Source organism: Hordeum vulgare, chromosome 6H (genome assembly GCF_904849725.1).
Source record: "Hordeum vulgare subsp. vulgare chromosome 6H, MorexV3_pseudomolecules_assembly, whole genome shotgun sequence".
Taxonomy (NCBI): domain Eukaryota; kingdom Viridiplantae; phylum Streptophyta; class Magnoliopsida; order Poales; family Poaceae; genus Hordeum; species Hordeum vulgare.
The window spans coordinates 170802189-170810531 of NC_058523.1; the positions used below are offsets into that span (position 1 = coordinate 170802189).

An 8343-nucleotide genomic window follows, 5' to 3' on the forward strand; every position below is an offset into this window, starting at 1 on the left:
CTGCGCGCGTTAGCATCGCCGCTCGTCACCCGTCGATCCCTTGCTCATGGATCATGGCTTGCAAATTGTTGTATGGAATGTTAGAGGCCTTAACTCGCGCGCTCGGCACTGCGCTATCCGTTCGCTGCTCTGTACCACTCGTGCGTCCATTGTATGCCTCCAAGAAACAAAGATGGCTTTGATCTCATCGTCTGTTGTGCTGGACATGTTGGGGTCTGAATTTGATGGGTCAACTTATCTCCCGGCCGATGGCACGCACGGCGGCATCCTCCTTGCTTGGAAAACCAGGGTCGTCACGATCTCAGACCTACAGTTCATACAGCACGCGGTGACTGCGAAGGTACGCGTGCCCGGTGGCAACCCCTCGTGGCTCACCACAGTCTATGGACCCCCAGAGTGATCAGGACAAGCTGGTGTTCCTGCAGGAGCTGCACGACATTCGAGCCACTAGCCCAGGACCGTGGATGTTGTGCGGGGATTTTAACTTGATATGTCACACCTCGGACAAGAGCTCGGGCAACGTGAACCATCGCTTGATGGGCAGATTTCGCCGCGTCATCAACGACCTCGCTCTTAAGGAGGTGTATCTCAACGGGCGTCGCTTCACGTGGTCCAATGAGCAGTCCCCCCCTTATGCTCGTGCGCCTTGACCGGGTGCTCTGCACCGCGGACTGGGAGGATTGCCATGGCGAGTGCCATCTCCGCAGCCTGGCATCCGTCGTCTCCGACCACTGCCCCCTGCTCCTGGACTGCTCGCCCATGCCCTTGGCTCATAGACGTTTTCGCTTTGAGGAGTTCTGGTTGCGCCTAGACGGCTTCCACAACACGGTCGCTGCAGTCTAGAGCTCGGTGTCGGACACAGACCCCTTCAGGCGGCTTGTCAGGCGCTTGCAGGCCACGGGCCGCGCCCTCACGAGTTGGAGCGCCAAATCCACGGGTAACATCAGGGACAAGCTCGCCGTCTCCCGTGAGCTCATCCTGCGCTTTGACCAGGCCATGGAGATGCGCACGCTCACGCCCCCGGAAGACTGGCTGTGCAAACAGCTCAAGATGTCCTACCTCAGCTTGGCCCCACTTGAGCGCACGATCGCCCGACATCGTGCTCGCCTCGCTTCGCTCAAGGACGGCGACTCGAACACGAGCTTCTTCCACCGGCAATGTTCATACCATCGGCAGAAGAACCGAGTACACAGCCTGCTTGTGGATGGGCAGATCCTACTCGAGCACAACGAGATGGCTCAGGCGACCTTTGATCACTTCGACGGGCTACTCGGCACTGCGAATGACCGAGCACACACGCTAGACCTCAAGCAACTCATTGTGCCTGCTGACTTGACGAGCCTCGAGGCGCCCTTCAGCCCAGAGGAGATTTGGAAGACTGTGAGGCATGCCTGCGCACAAGGCGCCAGGACCAGATGGCTTCACCGCGGAGTTACTGCGCGCTTGCTGGAGCATCATTAAGGCCGACATTCTTGAGGTCTTCGAGCTGCTATATGCGCTGAGAGGGCGCTGATTCCACAGGCTCAACCAAGCGCTGCTCACCTTACTGCCGAAGCGCGCCGACGCTCACTGGCTCAATGACTATCGGCCGATCTGCTTGATACATATCGTGGCTAAGCTCTTCGCGAAGGTCCTATCCTTGCGCCTGGCCCCGAAGCTTGATGCCCTAGTGAGCCGAAACCAGAATGCATTCATTGCCAGGCGCACCCTCCACGACAACTTCATCCTAGTCCGGCAATCTCTAAAGCTACTGCATCAGCTGGGAGCTCTGAGGATCATGCTCAAGCTCGACCTCACCCGGGCTTTCGACTCCATATCCTGGCCCTTCCTCTTCGAGACCCTGCGCCAATATCGGTTCTGAGCAAGGTTCCGGGAGTGGCTGGCCATCCTCCTCTCCTCGGCCAGCACCCGGGTCCTTCTCAACGGATTGCCTGGGCCCCCGATCTGGCACCGCCGCGGGCTGCGCCAAGGTGACTCGACGTCTCCGCAGCTATTCGTCCTGGCCGTCGACGTTCTCAGCCATCTCATGCAACGAGCGCTCCAGATCGGCATTCTCCGGAGCCTCCACCCTCGTCGAGATGTTCCGGCCATCTCGCTACACGCAGATGATGTGATGTAGTTCTGTCACGCAATGACCAACGAGGTCAGGGCCGTGAAGGGCATCTTAGGAGTCTTTGGTGCCGCCTCTGGTCTGCATGTGAACTACGGCAAGAGCTCAGCCACGGCATTACATGGGGACGAGACGACTACCGCCGTGCTGGAGACCCTGGGTTGCCAGATGGCGGACCTGCCCATCCCATACCTGGGCATCCCCCTCTCCACACGCCACCTCTCCGCGGCCCAGATGCAACCGCTCGTCGACACGATGGCAGGCTGCCTCCCGACGTGGAAGGCGTGGCTCATGAACAAGGCCGGGCGACTGGCGCTCGTCAAATCTGTGCTAAGCGCCATTCCCACGCACCAAATGCTCGCCCTCGCCCCCCCCCCCCCCCCCCCCCCGAAGAAAACCCTGAAGCAGCTCGAGAAGATCCAGCGTGGGTTCCTCTGGGCAGGGCGCCAGGCCGCCCACGAAGGGCATTGCCACGTGAACTAGCGCCGGGTATGCCGGCCTATCGAGTATGGTGGCCTGGGAGTCCGAGACCTCGAGCGCACGGGGCTCGCTCTTTGGCACAGATGGTTATGGCTCTCGCGGATGGACACTAGTCGCGCTTGGCATGGCCTGGACATGCAGTTTACCCCCGAGGAGCGCAGCCTTTTCCACGCCTCCACCACTATGCAGCCGGGGGATGGAACGACAACACTCTTTTGGGAGGACCGATGGCTCCTCGGCCTATCCATCCGCGAGCACGCGCCCGCGCTGTACATGTGCATCCCCAAAAATCGCAGGAAATCTCGTACGGTGGCGGAGGGCATCCACGGCAACGCATGGGCGCGGGACATCCGCGGCATCCTTGGTCTCCAGGAGATAGGGCAGTATCTCCAACTATGGCTGCTGGTATCTCGCACCACCCTTTCCCCTGAGCTGGACAAGCTTACCTGGAAATGGACGGCCAACGACATCTACACAGCTAGGTCCTGCTACCAAGCCACCTTCCACGGATCTACCGTTTGCCGCTCCTGGAAGCTGATTTGGAAGAGCTGGGCCCCGTCGAAGGTCAGATTCTTTCACTGGCTCGCCAGCCAGGACCGCTGCTGGACTGCTGAGCGCCTTGCCCGCCATGGCCTCACGCACCACCCTCGGTGCCTCCTATGTGATCAAGAGCCGGAATCTATGCAACACCTGCTGCTCACATGCCCTTTCGCGAAGCAGACCTGGCACGGAATCATGTCCTGGCTGCGTCTCCCGACTCCGGTGCCCGACCAGGATGCCACGCTTCAGGACTGGTGGCTGCGTGCTCGCGATGCTACGCCACCCCTGCTCCGCAAAGCGATGGCCTCCGTAGCGCTCCTGGTTTTTTGGATGATCTGGAAGCATAGAAATGCGTGTGTATTCGACCATGTAACCCCATCATTAGTTAAGCTAGACGCTGCGATCAAGGACGAGTCCAGGAAATGGTCTAAGGCAGGGGCCAAAGGGCTTAGAGTCACCCTGCCATCCTCCTGGGACGTCCATTGATTCACTTGTAACATCATTGTACTGGCCTCTTAGGAGGATGTTCTCCCCCCTCTTTTCAATGCAATGAAACCCAAAGGCTTTTTGCGTTTTCTCGAAAAAAAACAATAATTTCGTGACAAGCTTGTTTATTGAAGTCTGAGGTTACGAAAAAGATAAAGAAGGCTTTCTGCCCTCCCAAGATTACTCAAGGAAATCCATGCTTGGAGTACATAGAGCATATCGTTCTCCCTTGGTTTAGAGAGTTCGAGGTGGTCCCACATGATGGTAGTAACAGGTAGTAAAAAAAATCCAAGGACAACCAAAATATTTCCTTAAGAAAAACACTCTTAGAGTATATTATTGCTGCAAGCCTGCTATTGATGCAAGAGCTCTTGCAAACGTCTGCTTACCGTAATATCTATCAAAAAAGAATCCAATTACATGGCATGATTTTGATAGTTGTGTTCAACTGTAACATCTGTTTGTTTGCGCTTAAGCCGGACCTACGTAAGAATGGATGAACTCCTCGAGGATTATCGCAATGACGCTCTGCATCCCCGTGATCTGAAACCTGCTCTAAGAGTTCATGGATAAACCAGATATTGCAGGTAAGAGACACCTCCCAGTTCATGTTTCATATTCAGTTTACTTTAATGCTTTTCCGTTTTATCCAAAAAGAGACACCTCCCAGTTCATGTTTCATATTCAGTTTACTTTAATGCTTTTCCGTTTTATCCAAAAAAACTTATACTGCCTTAAAGATCTTACCAGTTTCTCATTTAAACAGCTTGTACGTGATCACTTTAAAAAATTGTCAAGGCAAAGGTCCATGTGACGCTGTTAAGGTACATGCCCCTAACCTTAAAATTCACTTGCATGAATGCTCACAATCATTTTGATTGTTATCAGACTACATTCTTTCTTCAGAAATGTCTTGTTAGACTGAGCAACTTCTATCCTCATGCATCGTGCCCCGAAGGCCAATAAGCATTTTATTGTCGGTTAAAAAAAATAAGCATTCTATCTTATTTTCATTAACTCATTTCAGGTTTTAGTTGAATTGAGTTCTTGGATCATACACTTTAGTAGCATTTGCTTGCTCTTCTGAGTATAATAGTTACTCAAATTGAACTGCAATTTTGTGTTGTATATATCATGGCAAGGCAAATATGCAAGGAATTAACCTGGAACATTTAATGTTTTGCAGTGAGAGGAGCAACCAAGATAACCAAGAACTTATGCATGTTTTCGCCACAATCACTTCTAGAACTATGTGTACTTCAAACTATTGCAATCAAGATAGCCAAGAACTACATGGATACTTTGGAAGAAACCGTTTTAGAAACTGTGTATGGTTTTTTTCCAAGGAATTTTGTGTACTTTGAGCTACTCCCTCTATATCAACATATAATACGTTTTTAGTCTAAATGACTAAATCTAGACCAAAAAATGTCTTATATTATGGTACAGAGGGAGTATTTTCGATTACTGTGTCTGAATGACACTGAACAGTTGCTCAGCTTCAAGTGGCTATCCATCAAAGCATACTTTGGCGTACTCTTTAAATAAATTAGCATTTCTAAAAGAGCATGCTATATTGACTGCCTGTCCTTTGCTTTCAAGCATTGGTGTTCTAGTGTTAGTGCATCACATCTTTCAGATGAATTCAGAAGTCAGCAGACATGTTAGGGCTGAAGAAACATGTATACGAAATAGGAAATGAGTAACAGTTTAGCTTCAGTATGTCAAAATCCTAGCATGCCAAGGAGGTAAACGGGGGATTAAGAAACAGCTAACTAACACTGTAACTCCGAGGAAGAGTAAACAGACCATAAACATGCATGCAATGCAACTTCCACGCAAAAAACAAACAAACATGCAATGATACTCCCCAGATTGCAGTAGTGCCCGTGCCATGCAAAAAACAAACAAACATGCAATGAAACTCCCCAAGTTGGGTTTATGACTTCAACCCAAGTTTGCCCGTAGATAGTTATGCATGATAAATCAGGATACACAGTTACTCAAGTAGATTTAACAAGGAACATCAAATTAGTACTGAAGTAAGCAATATACATAAGCTCATATATCTCAGTTCTCTGTTACTTCAACCCACATACTTAGGAGAAATACCTCAATTCAGAGAAGCAGCAGAGGGAAATACTAATGCTAGTGGAAGAACACTGGCCAGTCTTCACAAGGCACAGTCCAGCAACCTAAAGATAACCCAGAGGCTTGAAGCCTTGAACTGCCCAGAGCTGTCTCGCATTTCGAAATAGGTTGGCATATAGCAGAGGCAGAGAAAAGGGTCATCGCATGAGAAGTCGGATCCTCTCGACAGGCTCCATGCGGTAGGAAATTTACTGAAGGAGAGTTGCAATTTATGGCCTCCACTGGCCCATTTGGCACCCTCCAGAGCTTTCATCTTGATAGCAATCTGTAGAGGCACATCATACCTTCCAAACTTCAACTCAACCACCATCCGCTCCAGCACCTTTGCATTCTCGGCAATGAACATGACAAAAGGCAAACTCATTTTGATGCCCATGGTACTCACGGAAAACGATACTTTTGAGGCGCGATCGGACGCACTCAATCACACCGTTCTCCTGCCAGAACTTGAGACGGAGATTGCCAGTGGGTTCCTTAGTTTCCTCAGACTGCAAAAAGATATCGACGCATAGTTGAGCTTTATGTCATGACAGGTAGTAATACAGGAGCGATGTGTTGCTATCCCATGATGATCAGGCAATTGAAAAATAATACTGCAAATGATAGGAAAAGGTTGGTTTTACCTCGATAAGAAGATTCTCGACGTTCGGAAAGCACCTGAGGAAGCTACGCAGCATCTTGACTTCATTGTGGATTCCAAAACGTAGACTCAATGCTAACATCTGGACACTGGGGACAATCGTGCTTGGGCTCACCTGTGTACTAGCCTGTAACGCACCAAATGAACATAAAACTGATCACACATCATTCGTATTTGCAGACCGATAGGCAGATAAGCCTATAAGACAGTTGTTGCAAGCATATACTGTATCACCAAAACAAACAAATGGAACAGAACTCGGAGAAGGGCTGGCAGACAGTTAGTGCAGCACCTTGATGATGGTGTTGCCAATCTCCAGAACCTGCCCTCCTGGCCGTAGGTATCCCAGAAAACGCAGCTCTGGAGCATGACCAATCTTGACTCTAGCACTTGGTCTGCTCCTTGCCATGCTAGAGTGGCCGTAGCTTGAGGTGTGCCAGACGAAGAGACGCTCAAGGAATGGGGCGTCCACCACGGCGACCTCCTCCACGCTGGACACGCAGAATTGCGCACCGTAGGCTCTGACTGGCAAGACGAGCGAGCAGTTGGGTCTGGTTTCCAACGACCGCGAGGATGTCCAGCACGGGGCTGGCGGCGAGCACGAAGTCGAGGTCCTTGTCCGTCATGATGACGCAGCCGAGGACGAGCTCACGCAGATTGGGGAAAGCAGCGCCGCGCGGGAGGGTGGCGGTGTCCGGAAACAACCAGGCGCCGAGGTAGAGGCGGCTGAGAGAGGCGCAGCTGAAGAGCGCGACTGGGAGGGACACGCCATAGGGGAGGGGCCACGGGCGGTTGACGAGGACGAGCTCGCTGACGCCCTTGGTGGCGAGGAGCTGGACCCAGCGCGCGAGCACGCCGCGGTCGGCGCGTTCCAGGAAGCTGCAGGTGAGGCTGACGAAGGTGAATTTCCCCGGGTGCGCCTCGAGAGCTGCAGAGACCGCGCCGGTGACGGCGCAAGAGACGGCGCCGGCGCATGCCGCGGGGAGGAGGTGGGTGTCGACGAGGACGAGAGGGGTGGAGCGCCAAAGGTGGCGCCAGCGCGAGGAGAGCACGGCGGTGCGCGCGCCGTCCTTGGCGGGGAGGCGGGAGACGACGCGGCGGAGGAGGTCGTCTGGGAGAAGGCTGAAGCGGTCGACGCCGTCGCCGTCCTCCGTGGTGGTGCAGGAGAGGGAGGCGGCGGTGGAGACGGGCGACTTGAGGAGGAATGAATAGATGAACTGGAGCACCATGTTTTTGTAGGGGTCCAGCGTCTCCGGATCCAGCCCGTGCCGCATGTCCATGGGAACGCCCGGGTCCTCCCTGGCGGGGAAGTCGGTTCGGAGGAGTTGCGGGTAGAACCTGGGCGTCTGCCTAGCCATGGTGGCCGCCGCGCAACGCCCGTAATGCCTCGTTTGGTTTTAGGGGACTGGGGAGGTTTTGAGAAGGAGGGATTTCAGGGTATTGGATGAATCCCATTCTTCTACCCAATCTTTTAAAATCCCCTCAATCCTTTCAAATCCTCTTACATCCTTTCTATTTGGTACATAAGGATTCATACAAAGGGATTCATGCACAGGAATATACTATAATTAAAAATATAATTTTTACAACTTGTCTCCATATCAGAAATATCTATAGTATTGTTTGTGCAGAAATACTGTTATAAGAGACAAGAAGCACATGTCCGAACTACAGGTTTCAGAAGATGGCGTGATGGCATAATGACCAAGCAAAACATTGAAACAAGTAGATAACATACTTGTATGCCGGCGTAGGATATTGCGTTGGAAAGTACTTCCTCCGTCCCAAAATTTTTGTCTTAACTTTATTTAGAAATAGATATATCTAAATACTAAAACTTAACTAGATACATTCATATATAAACAAATATAAGACAATAATTTTGAGACGGAGGGAGTACATGTGTACCAGTTGCACCAAATTGGCATCTGAAAGG

At 51.8% G+C, this 8343-nt stretch overlaps 1 pseudogene; it reads right to left on the bottom strand.

Annotated features, from left to right (window-relative positions):
- Positions 1–5628: 5628 nt before the first annotated feature.
- Positions 5629–7767, bottom strand: LOC123403277 (annotated as a pseudogene).
- Positions 7768–8343: the final 576 nt, after the last annotated feature.